Source organism: Prionailurus viverrinus, chromosome B1 (assembly GCF_022837055.1).
Source record: "Prionailurus viverrinus isolate Anna chromosome B1, UM_Priviv_1.0, whole genome shotgun sequence".
Classification (NCBI taxonomy): Eukaryota; Metazoa; Chordata; class Mammalia; order Carnivora; family Felidae; genus Prionailurus; species Prionailurus viverrinus.
In genome coordinates, this window is record NC_062564.1 from 65,738,053 (window position 1) to 65,757,167 (window position 19,115).

A 19,115-nucleotide genomic window follows, 5' to 3' on the forward strand; every position below is an offset into this window, starting at 1 on the left:
CAGGAAACCATCAAAACCTTAGAGGAGAAAGCAGGAAAAGACCTCTCTGACCTCAGCCGTAACAATCTCTTACTCGACACATCCCCAAAGGCAAGGGAATTAAAAGCAAAAGTGAATTACTGGGACCTTATGAAGATAAAAAGCTTCTGCACAGCAAAGGAAACAACCAACAAAACTAAAAGGCCACCAACGGAATGGGAAAAGATATTCCCAAATGACATATCGGACAAAGGGCTAGTATCCAAAATCTATAAAGAGCTCACCAAACTCCACACCCGAAAAACAAATAACCCAGTGAAGAAATGGGCAGAAAACATGAATAGACACTTCTCTAAAGAAGACATCCGGATGGCCAACAGGCACATGAAATAATGTTCAGCGTCGCTCCTTATCAGGGAAATACAAATCAAAACCACACTCAGGTATCACCTCATGCCAGTCAGAGTGGCCAAAATGAACAAATCAGGAGACGATAGATGCTGGAGAGGATGTGGAGAAACGGGAACCCTCTTGCACTGTTGGTAGGAATGCAAATTGGTGCAGCCGCTCTGGAAAACAGTGTGGAGGTTCCTCAGAAAATTAAAAATAGACCTACCCTATGACCCAGCAATAGCACTGCTAGGAATTTATCCAAGGGATACAGGAGTACTGATGCATAGGGCCACTTGTACCCCAATGTTCATAGCAGCACTCTCAACAATAGCCAAATTATGGAAAGAGCCTAAATGTCCATCAACTGATGAATGGATAAAGAAATTGTGGTTTATATACACAATGGAATATTACGTGGCAATGAGAAAAAATGAAATATGGCCTTTTGTAGCAACGTGGATGGAACTGGAGAGTGTGATGCTAAGTGAAATAAGCCATACAGAGAAAGACAGATACCATATGGTTTCACTCTTATGTGGATCCTGAGAAACTTCACAGGAACCCATGGGGGAGGGGAAGGAAAAAAAAAAAAGAGGTTAGAATAGGAGAGAGCCAAAGCATAAGAGACTGTTAAAAACTGAGAACAAACTGAGGGTTGATGGGGGGTGGGAGGGAGGAGAGGGTGGGTAATGGGTATTGAGGAGGGCACCTTTTGGGATGAGCACTGGGTGTTTATGGAAACCAATTGGTCAATAAATTTCTTAAAAAAAAATGCCTTGACACTAAGATCAGAGATCATACATTTTCTTGTTTAACCTCCAGGTGCATTCTCATTTAATTCCTTTATTTACTTAACTAATATTTATTTACTATTACTAACTTCCAGGCCGTGTCCTAGGCGCTAGAGATAAAATAAAAAAAGGCTGACAAGGTCTCCACTCTTGAAATTATGTTCTAATATGGAAAATAATAAGGACACTAATTTAGAAATTTAAAAATATGAATAATAAAGTGATACATTAGATGTGCATAAAAATGTGTATAAGATGGTAAGATACAAAGAAAGTGAGGAAGTGGTCGTTTTGTATGTTCGTGCTAGAAAGTCATTACTGAGAAGATTGTATTAAAGCTACATTCAGAATTCCAAGAAGATAGATTTGAAGATTAAGAGCAAAGCCTTCCAAGCAGCAAGCTAATTATTGAGAAAGCTTTAAAATGATGACCCATTTGACATGCTCATGGAAAAGAAGAGATGATACAGCTGGAGGACAGTAGTCAGAGTTGAGATCAAAGAAGCTAGACCGTAAACCACAGAAAAGATTTTAGATTTTATTTAAAGTGGAAAGGAAAGTGATTGGAGAGTTTTGAGCAAGAAAGTGATCTCATTTGATCTTTTACTTTCCCCCCACTGGCTTTATTGCCTTGTAGGTGACTTATAGCATTGTTGTAGGTTGAGGGTGTACAATGTGATGACTTGATATATGTATATATTTAGAAATAATTATCACAGTAAGATAGTTAATACATTTGTCATTTCACATGGCTCCTTTTTCTTCTTTTTGTCTTTTCTTTTTTCTTTCCTTTTTCTGTTTTCTTTTCTTTCTTTCTTTCTTTCTTTCTTTCTTTCTTTCTTTCTTTCTTTCTTTCCTTTTTGGTGGTGAGAACATTTAAGATCAACTCTCTAGTAGAGCCAAAGCATAAGAGACTCTTAAAAACTGAGAACAAACTGAGGGTTGATGGGGGGTGGGAGGGAGGGGAGGGTGGGTGATGGGTATTGCGGAGGGCACCTTTTGGGATGAGCACTGGGTGTTGTATGGAAACAAATTTGACAATAAATTTCATATATTGAAAAAAAAAAGATCTACTCTCTAGTAGTACTTAACTATGCAATATAGTATTGTTAACTATAGCCACCATGATCTGTGTTTAAAAGAGCATCTAGGTTACTCCAAGGAAAATTGGTTACAAGGGAGCAATACTAAAGAGATGGAGAATAATGACCTGGCTAGGATGGGAGACGAAGAGATGGAGAGATGAGGTAGGCATTGGGATTTGTTCTGAGGTAAAGCTATCATGATTTGCTGGTGGAATGGAGGAAGAGGGGACAGAAGAGTAATTTATTTGATTATAATGCTGCTTGCTTCCCCAGAGCTATGGAAGGATATGATGGAGGGAAAAGTAGCTCAGTGTAGGTGGAAGGTTGTTGGTGGGTATCACAGGTTTTGTTTTAGCCTCATTAAGTTTGCATATTACATATCCCAGTGGGCATAAAAGAAAGCAGATATGAATACATGAATCCAGAGTTCTTGGGACAGGTAGTAATTGAATTCATAGATTTGGGAGTTATTGGCACAAATATGGTGTTTAGAGCCACAGAACTTGATGAGGTGACCCGCAAAAAGGGACAGACACAGAAGTAAATCTTCGTATTTAAGAAAACAGATGAGTGGAAATCAGGGAAGGATACTAAGAACAAGTATGCAGAAAGCAAAATTGAGGAAAGGGAAGGGGAAACAGTGATGCTAAGAGTGCAGGTCAGGATAGAATAAGCAAAGGAAGCAATGTCAATAACCACTGGGAAGTCATTTGTGAAACTGTAATCTCAGTGCAATGGTGAGAGAAGCCCAGGGAGAGTGCTTAGAATAGAAATTATGAGATGAGGAGTGGAGGCAGAATTTATAAAAACTTTGAAAGTTTATCTGAAAGCAGAAGAGAGAGATGGGGTAGTGTCTAGAGGCATGCAGGATAATGGGAAAATTTCTTATTTTTGCTTTTTTATGATTTTTCTTTTTTAATAGGGACATAAGAATGTTTGCATACGGATGAGGTTACCCAGTGGAGAGGGAAAATTTGATAATGGAAAATGAAACTAATCATAGGAGCAAATTTCCTAATGTGAGCTTTTTCCATGGGAGTAGGGAAATTTCCATTTACAGTACTAGGAGGTCATCAATATTATCAATGCATGCAATTTTTTTTTTTAATTTTTTTTTCAACGTTTATTTATTTTTTTGGGACAGAGAGAGACAGAGCATGAACAGGGGAGGGGCAGAGAGAGAGGGAGACACAGAATCGGAAACAGGCTCCAGGCTCTGAGCCATCAGCCCAGAGCCCGACGCGGGGCTCGAACTCACGGACCGCGAGATCGCAACCTGGCTGAAGTCGGACGCTCAACCGACTGCGCCACCCAGGCGCCCCAATGCATGCAATTTTAAGTAGAGTGATACTTTACTAGATAAACACATGGAACAGTACAATGTTTATGCTTTTAAGAAACCTATAATCACTGGATTTTCTTCTGTCATTCAAGATGTATTTATAAAGCAAGTGTTTATTGGCCCACTGATACTTTATAGCCATAAAATACTGTACATCAGTTTATCATAAAAATAATTTCTTTAATACTGATAAATAATCCAGATCCATACAGTGATTTCTTTGGAAGATATAATAGATACTAGAAATACAATGCATTGTTAGTTAATTTAAATTAAAATAATTCCATTTCCAAAAATGGCACACAAATTTATTTTCCATATTCATAAGAAGGCTTTTCATATTAATTAAAATTTAAAACTGGCATCAGATTACTATGGGCTTTTTCCTAATAATGACTGAGTATTTTTTACTAATTGAAATAGGATTGTTTGTGTAAGCGAGTATGTGGTTTGTTAATGACTGATTTCTCTGGGAGTAAAGATGTTTTTAAATGGTTTGTTTTCAGCTGAAGATCTACATGATGCTGAAATATTATCAATAGAATTTTGGAATGTGTAAGCATTTTAAAACTAGTTAAATGCAGTAATTATGAAGAGACTTCTTTAAATATGTTTAAGGTACCAGAGTGATAGATTTTAAAAATATGATTGCCATTTATATATACTTCTCTTGGTAATAAATTATTCATTAAACAAAGTAATTTATGCTTGTTTTTACTATTCAAACAATGCAGATTTTATATAGAAAAGTTTAATAATCTCTTAATATTTCCCCTTCATACCTTTTTTCCTTGAATTACTAAACAATATCAGGTAGTTGTTCATTTTTGAACAATTATTTTTGCGTTCATTAAAATATATTCAGATTAATATATTTACATGTAGAATTTCTCATTGCTTTTTTTAAACTTTTTTTTTAATGTTTATTTATTTTTTGAGAGCCATAGAGAGACAGAGCATGAGCAGGAGAGGGCAGAGAGAGAGGGAGACACAGAATCTGAAGCAGGCTCCAGGCTCTGAGCTGTCAGCATAGAGCCCGATGTGGGGCTCACACGCACAAACTCTGAGATCATGATGTTAGCCAAAGTCAGATGCTTAACCGATTGAGCCACCCAGGCACCCCGGGATTCAGGTTTCTTAAGGCAGATTTCTTTTGTTGTTTGTTTATGTCTCCAACACAATATACTGTGTGCCACACAGCTGTTGATAAATAGTGACTGAATGATTCTAATCTTTTAAAGAATGTTAAACATTAGAAGAGGAATAAGTAATTCCACTCTGAAAATAAAAGGAAATTTCACAGAGAAGGACATTTAATCTGGGTCTTGAAATCTTGAGGTGATTAATAAGCATTTGGCAAAGGGTGAGATTTTCTTTATAATTATTATCTTTCTTCAGTGATAGGTATTTTACTTCTTAGCTGGAGTTTAAATTCCTTATAGATGAATCTTCTCTATTGATTAAGCTTCCCAGAGCTTTAATGTCCTAAATCAAGTCTTTCTAAGTAACATATTCCTACTACTTTTAAAGTGCAAAATTCAGTGGAACTGTGAATATAGAATTAACATAAGTTGATTCTTGTTAAGAACTATTTGTGGGAATCTGCAGTTGGTTCATTTATCAGAATAATGTTATTATGCGCACCTATAGTCATTTCATGAAAAAAAATTCCTTTTAAGCTCTCAATTTCCTGAGTCCATTTTGGTTTTTAAGGGCTAAGTTCATTTTTTCCTCAAATGGTTCAAGGCCATTATATTTTTCCTTCACAATATCTCTAAATAGCTGCTCTTTTTCCCTTTAGACTTTCTCCCTATTGACCAGAACCCCCTCATTCTTTTTCTCTGAATTAAACAGGAAAAGTCATTTTCAAAACTATGTGCTAAATTTATACTTTTATACATGGTGCCACTTTTTTTTGGCTGAGATCACCCCTATGTGAACCTTATTTTTAATAAAAAACTTGCTTAAATAGCTGTTTTTTCTTATATCCTATTACTTCCTGATTCAGTGTAAATCTAATCGTATTTTACAGAAAGACAAGTCATAACTTTTGGGTATTAAAAAGGCCATCATGATCAATTTAGAATGGATTTATCAAGTCATGGTTCTATAATTCTATAGCCTTTTAATATACTTGGACAACTTATCAGAATCAAATATGAAGTCCTTTTAAATTGTACTCATACCATCACCACTTAAATCTCTGCTCCCAACCACATACCTATCAATTCAAATACATACTCTTCTGTATCACAGACCAGAAATATTGGTGAGAGTTTTTGTACCTTTCATCAAACTTGGGAATAAAAATACTGAGAACCGTGGTATAGGATGTGCTTCTAAGAGCAGGAGGTTTCTCCTCTAGTTTGTACATAGTCGTTGTTGAAACTACATGAGCAGTATGTGTGCCTGGGGGACACATGTGTTCTGGCACTTGCATAACAATCATGGTATTTCCTTTGTCTCTTGAAAGTTAAATTTACCATAAAGCGTAACAAAAGGGAAAAACACCCATATTATTCCAGAATTATCTTTTTATATGTTTATCTAAATATGTTTAAATATATAATCTAAAGAGACATGAACATAAAAGTAAAGTACATAATAGCTATGATGATCATTTTTATGTGTAATTTATCAAAAACTATTCTTGGTCATTGCATATATTTCCTAACTTAGAAGTTATATAAACTATATCAGGTAGGCATTATTAATTATTATTATTATTATTATTATTATTATTATATTTAACCAATAACTTAAATTCATAAAATAGAGGTAAATTCGTATTTATTTATTTAGTTATTTAAATTTTTTTTTAACATTTATTTTTGAGAGAGACAAAGCACAAATGGGGGAGGGGCAGAGAGAGAGAGGGAGACTCAGAATCTGAAGCAGGCTCCAGGCTCTGAACTGTCAGCACAGAGCCCGTCGCGGGGCTGGAACCCACAAACCACGAGATCATGACCTGAACCAAAGTCAGACTTTCAACCGAGGGAGCCACCCAGGTGCCCCTCGAGGTAAATTCTTAAAATGAAGTACAACTTGCTTTGGTTTGGATGATTCATTCAAAATAAGTCACATGAAATGATTTACAAAAACAAAGAAAGCTCAGGTTTATGTTACAATAATACTTTATACTCTGTCACCCAGCAGTTCCCAAAGTGATGTATTCACAAAGCATTTGTGTGAGCATGTGTGTGTGTGTGTGTGTGTGTGTGTGTGTGCATTTATGTAGGTTCTAATATATCCCAAATAGCTAGTGATCATTGGAAGACACTATGAGATCAGTCACTCCTTCACTGAATTACCTTCATCTCGAGTTTCTGTCCATTAATGTTGCTTCTATAATGTTCATCAGCACATTTCTTTGTTAGAGGCTGTAGACGAAAATAACACTTTGATGATTTCCTTGAAACTTGGTATAGTTTTAATTTAGATTATATGTTGCTTTTAGAAAAATCTATACTGTTAGGTGCCCTCAAGCTCTTAATATAATTTTGTCACTTAATTTATTTTTAAGCATTAGAACCTCTTTTATAAGTTGACTAAGTCACATTGTTACATTATTCTGAATTGGTAATGGAGAGAAAAACCAATACTATTTAGAGAGAGAGAGAGAGAGAGAGAGAGAGAGAGAGAGAGAGAGAGAGAGAGAGAGGAGAGGGAGAGAGAGAGGGAATGAAATGCTACAGGGAAGCATTTAAAGATGAAAATTCCTTCTAAAAGTAAACCTAGAGATCACTTGTAAGTTACCTTTGACTGCCAACCTAAATTTCAAGTAGCTTTAGAATGTGGAATAGATTGCCCAGTCTAATGAGTAAACGCACCAACTTTAGAATTAATAAGAGCACATCAGTATATATCTTCATCCTAATGTTGCAGCAGAATGTTAAAAAACAAAACAAAACATTCACATCAGCTGTTCGTGAGGCATTGTGCTAGTTTCAATGGAAGAAGAAACTTTACAGGGTTAATAAGGCAATTATATTATCAGATTTTTATACTGTTTTCTTTGAATTTCCCAAATAATATGTATTGTGAACCTGTAACTAATGTCTTTTTGGAATTAGCTGGCTTCCTAGAGGTTTAATTGAGCACCAGCTTGAGACCAGATGAGTTAACTCAGCAATGCATATTCATTAAGCAGCTAATATATGCAACACCTGCATCAAATCTCATGGAGAAAGATAAAAGGCATCCTAACTCCTGAGGGAGCTGAAGTATAAATCTGGAATTAAATATATCCTTTTAATACCATAATATCTATCAAGGTACTCATGAACCAGCACACAAAAGCATTTAATGAGATACATAAGATAACATATAAAACAGAGCGTTTAGAATTTATTCCTTAAACAACTTTAGGATTTAGAGAATAATTTCTGTAAGATTTCAAATCATAGTTTGAGCATGACTTTCAATTTCAGGGAGGCTGCTTTCTACACATTTTATTCACCACATTCCCAAGCTGTCATTCAGTCTGTGCCTGAAAACCAACAATAAGAAGTGAATAAAGTAGTCATTTCCACATATGGCAACTCTGACTGCCTGAAAGTTCTTTCTCTTCCTTTCTTTCATAGAATTTTTCCAAATTATACGTTTACCTTTTTTTTACTTTTTGTAAAATTGCCTTATGACAATATTTGTTCTTAAAATTTTTTCTTAATGTTTATTTTTGAGAGAGAGAGAGAGAGAGAGAGACAGACAGACAGACAGACAGACAGAATCTGAAGCAGGCCCCAGGCTCTGAGCTGTCAGCATAGAGCCCGATGTGGGGCTCAAACTCACCAACTGTGAGATCATGACCTGAGCCAAAGTCGGACACTCAACCCACTGAGCCACCCACGTGCCCCTGAAATATTTATTCTTTTATTTTAGGAAGTCAGGGCCATTATAGTTAAGCTTACACTACATCCTTGATGCCTAGCACAGTGTCAGATACTGATTAGAAATTCAGTAAACGATCTATGAAATGACATTTAATTACTTGTAAAAGCACCAGTTAGTCCTACTTTGATCCTTGGTAACTTTCAAAACAATCCTACCTATCATGGTAGCAACTTGGATGAAGTTACAATGAAAGAGACAGATGATTTGTTTTTCTCTGTATGTTTTTGGAATTAGGTTTTTCTTTGACAGAAAACTTAAAATAACAGTAGCATAAAAGAGACAGAAGTCAATTTCTCTCTCATGAAGAAATTTCTCTCTCTAGTCTAGAAGTAGACAATTATGGACTGACTACTGGAGTCCCATAGTTCTGTCTTTGTGTCTCATAGAAGATATCATGGTAGCCTTCTATTCTTAAATTTCACTTATGGACAAATTTATTTATTCAAGCTTCAGCCATCCTGTTTACATTCTAGCCACCAGAAAAGAGAAAAAGAAAAAATATATGTATAGGTGTGTCTGGCTGGCTCAGTCAGTTAAGTGTCCGACTTCAGCTCGGGTCATGATCTCACAGTCCGTGAGTTCGAGCCATGCATTAGGCTCTGTACTGACAGCTCAGAGCCTGGAGCCTGTTTCGGATTCTGTGTCTCCCTCTCTCTGACCCTCCCCTATTCACGCTCTGTCTCTGTCTCTCTCTCTCTCTCTCAAAAGTAAATAAACATTAAAAAAAAGAAAAAATATATATCATTTTCTCCCTGATGTTCCATGCATCTCTTCTTCATACATTTCATTGCCTAGAACTTAGCTATATGGACAAAACTAGCTGAGTAATGTTCCACAGTTGTCATTCGTACTCGAGTAGTATTCTATTCCTCAAACTTTAGGTAGAATCCTGTGGGTGACAAGAATAGAAATTCTATTCCCAGGCATCCCTTGGTGCTAGGTGTGCACACATGATGAGGTTTTGGCCAATGAGATGTACGTGGTGGTGGTTTGTGCAATTCTAGGAATTTTCCTAAACAGAGAGTCACATTCTTCTTTTTCCTTTCCATGTTCTGCTGATTGGAATGATGACTTGAGGGCGGGAGCTGATACAGCCTTTTGGTTTATGTGGTTGCTTGACAAAGAGAACTGAGTGACTGACCAGCAAGAAAGAGGCTTGGTTCCATAGAGGGTACCAGTACTAGAACCACCATCTCCAGAATTTCCCATGAGAGAAAAACAAAATCAAATTCTTTATTATTTACAGCACTCTGAGTTGTTCTCTTTCCTTCAGCCAAACATAATTCAAACTAGTAACTTGGCATGTTCCTAGATCTCTCATTCCTCCTTGTTAAGCACCCACCATTTTTGAAATGCCTCATTTCCTCTGAAAACTCACGTTCATAGAAAAATCTGTAGATAGATGTTAGTATCAGCCTTATTCATATTCACTAAAAACTAGAACTTTGGAAAATGATGTTTTGGCTGGAAACTGTAAGGGTAAGGCAGAAGGAATCGTTCATAAGCACTGGGCTCAAGTTGGGAAATTTATTTCTCATGGTGGTGTAGGTTAATTCAGAAACTCCTTTACATGCATGTGGGAGATGAACAGTAAATGAATTGATAGTAGATGGGAGCCAGGGTTTCTCACTGTCAGAGAGAGAAATTACAAATGAGCAAGAAGGGAAGATAAGAATAAATCCCGTTTTTCCATTTTGGTACATGAATCATCCCTAAGGTGGTTGACATAATGATGTGTTTGTATCTGATGTTATCCTTGAGATTTTAACCCATTTTCCACTCCTCCCAAAAAGATGTTTGTTTATTATTGGTCTTGATTAAATGAGTAGTTATCAAAAAAAAAAAGATGACATTTATGTGCATTTTAACAAATGTTCCTCCAATTTTGACAGGTTTGGTTTGTTGATCGTGTCACTACAATGAGCCATGGATATGTATCAGAAGTATCAGTTTAAACATCTTGTAGTTAATTTCTAATTCTTTTTCTACTTTGAAACAAAAGTTCTCCAAAGGAAAACTCTCATTGAGAAATCTAATCACATTTCTTCTTTGATGAAATGGTCTCACCACATCCAAAATCCTTACCCATTATTCAGAACTGTTGCTGTATCAGAACAAACTTTTCTTTATGTCTTATTGTATTTCTGCATGGACTTGACACACTGTTAAAATTTCCCAAATATATACCCTACCTTCTGTGTCACAGTCTCTACTTTAGTCGCACTTTTCATAGACACTCATGTAGTGTCCTGTTATCACTCTCTCCCATTAAGGCTGAGGTTGTATTCCACACATTTCATGAATATACATCTATTCTGATATTTTTAGCAAGAACTGATCATCCCGTTGTCTGAACTCATAAGGCAATATATCTACTTCCTAAGGAATTTATCCCATTCTACTTGACAACATAGATGGCTGTGTGTATATGTGTATGTGTGCATGTATTTATGTTCTATTTAAATTTTGGAAGTTATTCTGCACAACTCCAGTAGAGTGCCTTGTACAGCATATACACTGAATATATATTTTTGGACAAGATAAGGCTACTTAATCTTATAACACTCTGACGAATACTCTGTCATTTGGTGCATTCCCTTAAATTTTATGGATTAATTCTGTACTCTATTGACTTGTTCAGTTGCTATATATCCTGGTAACAGATTTGAGGTTACTTACTTACTGTTTTTCAGTAAGCAAGGAGTGGGTCTTCCCCTATGAACTCATAAGGGATATTTTTGGAAAGACTGTGCACGCTCAGAACAAATATTATTCTTTCATGATGACATATCTGCTTAACCCACAGACTTCCTAAGGGAAACTTCCTTGAACTTGATGAAAAGGCAAGCTGAGGTGACAAATTGTTTTTAATCACATTATGAAAAACACGTCCAAATTTGTAGACAAATGAATGTGTGCCTATATTGGAATTTCTTTTTAAAAAATTTTTTTTAATGTTTATTTATTTTTGAGAGAGAGAGAGAGAGAGAGAGAGAGAGAGAGAGAGACAGAACACAAGCAGGGGAGGGGCAGAGACAGACAGAGAAACACACACAGAATCCGAAACAGGCTTCAGACCCTGAACTGTCAGCCCAGACCCCGACATGGGGCTCGAACTAGGGAATGTTGAGATCATGACCTGAGCCAAAATCAGATGCTTAACCAATTGAGCCACCCAGGCGCCCCTAGAATTTCTTATCCTATAAGCATATCTGTCTAACGTCCTTTTTTTTTTTAACCCAAGTTTATTTTTAAAAATATTTATTGAGTGAGATACTGGTGATCTATGTGTGAGCAAGGTAGCTGTGGTCCTTGGCCTCAAAGAATTTGTTGTCTTTGTGGGTAGAGTCTACTAAGTAAGCAATTACAGTATTATAGGTATTTGGTGGAGGAGCTCCTGAGTGTTGGTTCCATGAGAGTTAGGGAAAGCAGATGGTCCCAGCTAGAGAGATCAAGGAAGGCTTCCTGAAGGGTGTGTTTAGGTTAGGATCCAAGGAGTTTCCCGTATGTTGATGAAAGTGAGAATGGCCAATTAGAGGAATGAAAAGAAGTGAGTATAAACAGAACTTATTTTGTAATAAGGAGCAGTGGAAAGAAAAGAGGTGGGAAAAGTAACCAGGTGTCAGTGAATAGTTTCAGAAAGATTAATACAAAGTTTAAGAGGTATAATAAATTATTGTGATTTTTTTTGTTGTTTGCTTTTGTAAAAGCACTATCTTAGTTAATATTTTATTTAAAAATTTGCTTAAATTATTTTCAAAAATATGTTACTAAGCCCTTGAGAGGACAGCATTTTCCACCTTTGAAAATGTTACATACACTTCAAGGAAGTAATAATTATCCCAGTGTAGTGATTATTTATATCATTTCTACTTTAATAAGTATGGATTTTTCATAATAATGATTATATAATAATTCATAATAATATGATTGATTCATGATCATTTGCTCAATGTTTCCCAAAACTGATTTTGTAGATTAATTATGTGTCTAAGAACAGTGTTCTCATATGCTCTAATCTCAAAAAAAGCAGCTATCACACAAAATACTTGAATTTTTGAGTCCTTTCTAATACAAATAATCTCTTGACTTCCTGATCCTACTCTCCTGCTCATGGCTTCAATATATATATGAATTTGTCTTCTTTCTCTTAGTTTATAATCACCTTTCTTTTTTCATTTATTATCACTTTTGCTTTTGCACTTCCTCTTTTTTTCTTTGCATTTTCATGACACTTAGTAATCTTATTAGTCAAACTAATCTGTTCTTAATTAGACAATATTCATTGAGCATTAACTATGTTCCAGATACTTTACATATATTATTTCATATAATTATCACAATATTCCTATGAAATATTATGACTGGTACTTAGCAGATGAAGCAAACCATTTCAGGGAAGTTAAATGGTTTTCCTAAAATCCTCTCAGCTAGTAAGTTATCAGGAATCACATTCATGTTTCCATGATTCAGATTGTTTTTTCGTCTTTCATACATGGACTCCTAAAGCACTTTAAGATCAACATCAACTGTTACTGTTGATATCCTAGCAATCAAGGGGAAAGCAAAACAAAACAAAACATCATACAAGCTTGGGCAGAACTGCAGAGAGAGTGTGATAGATTGCCAGAATTCATTCAGAACAGAGCCATAAAATTTTTTTCCCTTTCCCTGTCCCAAAACAGCTACCATTACAAGGAAAGGTTCAGGCAGATACTTGGATAACACAGCAGGAGTTGTAATATTAGAGAAGAAACTTTGCAATAGATAGTTAGGGTCTGCAGGCAAGGGAGTTCTCTAGCAGCTGAGCTGACAATGATATAGTCTTGAATATAGGATTGATATAAATTTAGAAAAGAAATAAATCACATTATATTATTTTTATCGCAGCCTAAAACCTCTATTTACTTATGTAGGCTTTAGTATGGCTTGTAGGACTATCCTTTAATCCGACATCTTCATTAAATTGAACTTGAATGCTGAAACTTAGGAGAGAGGATGATCAAAGGAGACATTGAAATGCTAGAAAACTGCCTAAAAGGAAATATTTTCATTGGAAAGATCTTGGAGAATCAGGTAGTACCATGGCTATCAAAGCTGAAGATTATCTCAGAAGTGCAATATGTTTGAGTAGGCTGACTTTAAATTTGTTTTTTAATGTTTACTTATTTTTGAGACGGAGACAGAGTGCAAGTGGGGGTGGCGCAGAGAGAGAGAGAGAGAGAGAGAGAGACAGACAGAATCTGAAACAGGCTCCAGGCTCTGAGCTGTCAGTACAGAACTGATGTGGGTCTCGGACCCATGAACCGTGAGATCATGACCTGAGCCGAAGTCAGATGCTTAACTGACTGAGCCACCAAGGCGCCCCTGAGTGGGCTGACTTTAATGTTTACTATCATTGGGGTGCCTGGGGCAGGTACCAGTTAAGCATCCACCTCTGGATTTTAGCTCAGGTTATGAGCTCATGGTTCATGGGTTTGAGCCCTGCATCAGGCTATGCGCTGACAGTGTGGAGCCTGCTTAGGATTCTCTCTCTCTCTCTCTCTCTCTCTCTCTCTCTCTCTCTCTGCCCCTCCCCTGCTTGTACTGTCTCTCATTTTCAAAATAAATAAATACACTTAAAAAAATTAAGTGTACAATCACTTATTTATCCAAGTAGCATTTCATGAACTGACACCACATCCCAGGCACCATTTGATTGCTGTGGATATACAGTGGAGAAAACAGACTGTAACTCTCATAGAGCTTATATTCTTAGGCAAGAACAATCAGAAGTAAATGAATACATAATATGCAGTACTGATACATGCTCTGAAGGATAGTAAAGTCAAACCAGGAAATCCAAAGTGAGAAATAATGCTACTTGTCATATAGCAGTAGCTGAAGCCTTCACTAATGTGGTGATATTTGAAGATAGACTAGAATTACACAGGGATGGGAGGGAGTAAACTATGAGGACAAATGACTGAATATTATTCTACACAGAGAGCAAAGAATGGAAACACCATGAAGTGAGAGTGTGCTTGGTGTACTCAAGATCTACAAGAAAACCAGTGTCATTGGAGGGAGAAAAAGGTGGGAGAGGAAGTTAGAGGAATAGGTGGGAGTGGAGTAAGTAGGGGAGTGTTAGTATTAAGGTAATAGTACTAACAAAGGGGACAATTCCCACTAAAAGTGTTTAGATACCTACATTTCTGTTGCTTCCCAGTCCTAACCACCCCCCAGAATCTCCCCCCCCCACCCAAAAGGTATCTCTGTCCTTTGCCCTTATAAAGTGTAAAACTTAGGTCATGTATATTAAATATATTTGTGAGCATGTTACTCGTTTTAAGTGTCAAACATGAAACTTTTAAAGAAGGTTTGGGGCACTTTATCATAAGACATCTGTTAGAATTCCTAGAGAGGAAGATTTTTTTTAAATGTTTGTTTTTGAGAGAGAGAGACAAAGTATGAGTGGGGAATGGGCAGAGAGAGAGGGAGACACAGAATCCTAAGCAGGCTCCAGGCTCTGAGCTGTCAGCACAGAGTCCGACATGGGGCTTGAACTCGCCAACTGTAAGATTGTGACCTGAGAGCTGAGGTCAGATGCTTAACCAACTGAGCCACCCAGGTGCCCCTAGAGAGGAAGATTTTTAAGTACACGTGGTTAGCAAATTTAATCTACTTCCACAAAAGAGTAAATAACTTAAATATGGTCCTCTAGAATTAGTAATATATCAAACTACATTTCAATTCCAGTTGATGTCCCATGGAATGATGGGAAAATGCTGCCTATTTATGTTTATTTTACTAAATTGCAACTTAGTACATCATTATGTTATTATAGTGATGTTCATTATAATCAATGCTTAATTAAAGAAAACCTCCCAGTCAATGCTCCTACTTCTCTACCCTGTTCACTCATGGAACTGGCTTGATTGTACTGCATCTCAGTGGTATATCCTCATCGTATTTGCTTCCCTCCAGATTAATAATCAGCACCTGCATAGCAAGATCACCCTTTCTGTGATGGACACTGGGAAGCCAGATCTCTTTCTTATACCATTCATGCCCACGAATTTGAGCTGAGTTTTTAGTGATAGCATGTGTATATACTTAGTGACTAAAGAGGCACAATTTATGCATTTAATATTTGTGCATTTTGAAATTTGTTACGGCATTGAGTTTCCCCCCCCCCCCCAGTGACTCTAACTTGAGCAAGAATCAGAAAAATGTATTTACTATATTCTCAAAACATGCATTTTATATTTTATCAGAAGATTGGTTTTCTGCTTTTAATAAAATGAGTTGTTGGTTTTTAAATTTGGAAATTGTCTGCCCTAAATGCAGCAGTTTTCTTCCAAAGAAACAGTAAGAACTGAACCATTTTTATTAGATTCAATTGAACAACTATTTCTTGAATGCTTACTCTGTGCCACAGAGTGTCCTAGGCCCTTGGGATGGGGCAATGAGCAAAAGAAATGGAAATAGATGCCCTTTGGAGTTCATTTTCCATCAATGTAATTGCCACTTAATAAGGCAATGGCATGATGTTTCTAGTGTAGTGTACAAAAAAGCAGCTTCCAGAAGTGAGTTAGGGTATTGGCTTTATGTAGTTTTTTGAAATTAGATTTTCTGAGTTCTTCTTCAGTCTGACAAATACTGTCCCATCAACTTTTCACTCTCACCAACAAAGATGCTATGCCAGGTCAGTCTGACCATGTGCTAGAAATAGATGTAGTAAATACAATCTAATCTGCCAGCAGTAGTTCAGAAACTCACTGATAGAAGATAGCGGGTGTCATTAGCAAGTGTTAAAATAGCTTCCTAACTGGTGAATAAAATGTACTAAATATCTGACATAAAGCCTTCACATGGTTTTGTGGGAGTGAAGGAATAACCATAATCACCTAAATTAGAGTTGGATAATCTAGGCTAATTTGACTCTTCTGCTCTATTCTTAATGCAAACTTATACATCAATCATCGGCAGCACGAGGTGTCAAACAGCCCAGAAACAAATACAGTATTAGAACTACAGGAGGCTTTAGAGGATTTAAAGTGCAATCTCAAAAATTTTATAGTTGAGGAAGCTGAGATCCAGAGTGATTATATGATAATCTTGCAGACCCAGACTATTCATTAGCAAATCTTAGGTAAACTTTTCAAATTCTGACCCCCACGTTTTGTTCTTTCCAGTGTTACACAGCTTGCCTACAACTCTGTAGTAAGAATACTGATCAGAAAATAAAACCTGTAGTATTGTGATGTTTATTTTATATGTGAACTTGTTGCTTATATGTCTGTAACCTAGTTTACAATTCTAGAGTGCAACTCTCAAGCAGGGTATCGGTTGGAATTCAGGAAGAAGGTAGAGAGCTTTGTGAGATTTTTTTTTTTTTTTTAGCTTTGTATTGTCTGGAATTTATGTTGGATGGCCTTAATAGAGAACCAAATAATAGTGGCCTAATCAGTTGAGGGACTGTTATTCTCACATAACAAGGGAAAAAAGGGAGTCTAGTGCCAATACCATCAGTGATTGATATGTCCTCTCTTAGCATGTGGCTTTGTCCTCATGCTTATCACCTAATGGCTACAAGTAGTTGTTCCATTTCCAACATTGAATATTTACTATAGGCGAGATGCAGTAAAAAATAAAAAGATGTATTTTTCCTTCCCTGTTTTAAAGAGATTTTATGAGAGTTCCTTCTGGCCATTATGTTTCATTGTTTAGGACTTGATTACATGAACATCCCAAGGATAGTTGGAAATAATTTCTTCAAAGGTTGTTCTGTATAAGAGTATGAGAATATTGACGGTGATATTCTGCCGCTAAGGAAAATGATTTATATTTTGAATATATTTGAATCTGAATTTATTTGAATTTCTATATTTAAATGTATTTGAATTTATACTATGAAATTTCTTTTGGTGGCCTCTGTTTTAAGGACAAATTAATAAGTGAGTAAAACATAATTCTCATGGAGAAAATTAAAGGCAAAAAGAAGAGTTGAGAAATAAAGTTACAATTTTAAATAGAGTAGTTCAGGAAAACTTCATTGAAAAGTGATTTTAGGGGCTCTTGGGTAGCTCAGTCCGTTAAACATTGGCTTCTTGATCTTAGCTCAGGTCATGATGTTATGGTTTGTGAGATTGAGCCCCATGTTGCACTCTGTGTTGACAGCATGGAGCCTGCTTGGGATTCTCTCTCTCTCTCTCTCTCTCTCTCTCTCTCTCTCTTCCTGTCCCTCCCCTGCTCACTCATTCTCTCTCTCTCTCTCTCTCTCTCTCTCTCTCTCTCTCTTTCTCAAAATAAATAAACTTAGAGGAAAAAAAGAAAAGTGATATTTATATACAGGACTGAAGTAAGTGAAGGGGTCATGCAGGCATACGTTTGAGGAAGGGAACTGTGGGTAGAGAGACAGCAAGGGCCGTAATAGCATACATGAGAAATTTAGACAACCAAGGGAAGACTAGAAAATTAAATTAAATCTTTTCACTAAAGCAAAATATAGTTTGCTTCACTATATTTCTGTAGTTTTGTTTCTTAAAAATCACCTATCATTGTGAATTATAATTATATATATTATAAAATACATAGTACAAAATATATCTTTTAGTGAGGAAAGAGGAATAATGAATTGAACTCTAAACATGTAACATTTTATTCTCTTTAGTAGGAATTTCAGCAATAAATTTGTGGCACTAACATTTTTGAAAATGCAACTGAATTACAGAATCCTCCTAAGCAAGGATTGCTACAAAATAAAGGAATTAGCATTCTCTTGGTAAAATACTTTTTTTTTCTTCTGACTAAAGTGAAAAATGGTATTTATGAGATCATTTGAGAAGCGTATTTTTATTTGTTTTTATTTTTTATTATTTATTCATTTTTTATTTAGAGAAGGAAATTTTAATTTCTATAAATGAACTCAAGTTGATCTGACCAGTTCTGCAGTCTGAAGAGAATAGTAAAGTTAAATTTTGTGGGAATGGCAAGAACTTGCTCGGCTTGAAGATCAAGCCGCAGTGGTGTTGGATAATACAATTGTGTTTTATAAGCAGGTGATAGAAGTGTTTGAAATGTTCTAGTTAATCCTAGAGTTGATCATAAAGGGTTTAGACTGTTGGAACTGACCACTGAGCAAAAGAAAAGCTCTTGGGTTAGAGAGATACAAACACTTGTACAGTTCACATAGATCAAAATAGTCTATAACCAGGACAGCAGCTAAGATCATTTCATAGTCTGACTGCATAAAGGGCTGAAATCATAAGGCTAGAATTAGAGAAGAAATCAGCTGGACATCAGTCTGGAAAAAGTCATCATACAGATTCAGGCAGACAAAGATCAATTTCTTAAGCATATTTACACAAAGTATGTTTAAAGCCAAGTCAGACTTTTCCCACCAGTGATGTGCAGCTGTGGCAGTGCCAGATCCATGATGTCACAGGCGTGTGGCTGCTGATCATGAATTGCTACCCACTTGTAGAAGCAGGAAGGGTCCAACTTGGACCTAGTGTCTCAGTCACAGCTGCCTGTGGAGCTGCAGTATGTTGGGCTGATTGACCACAACCTCAGGGGAGGCTTCTGAAAGAAGAATAAATAGGGAACACCACTCTAACCGTCCTGGGCATGTAAGCATGCTTCAACCTG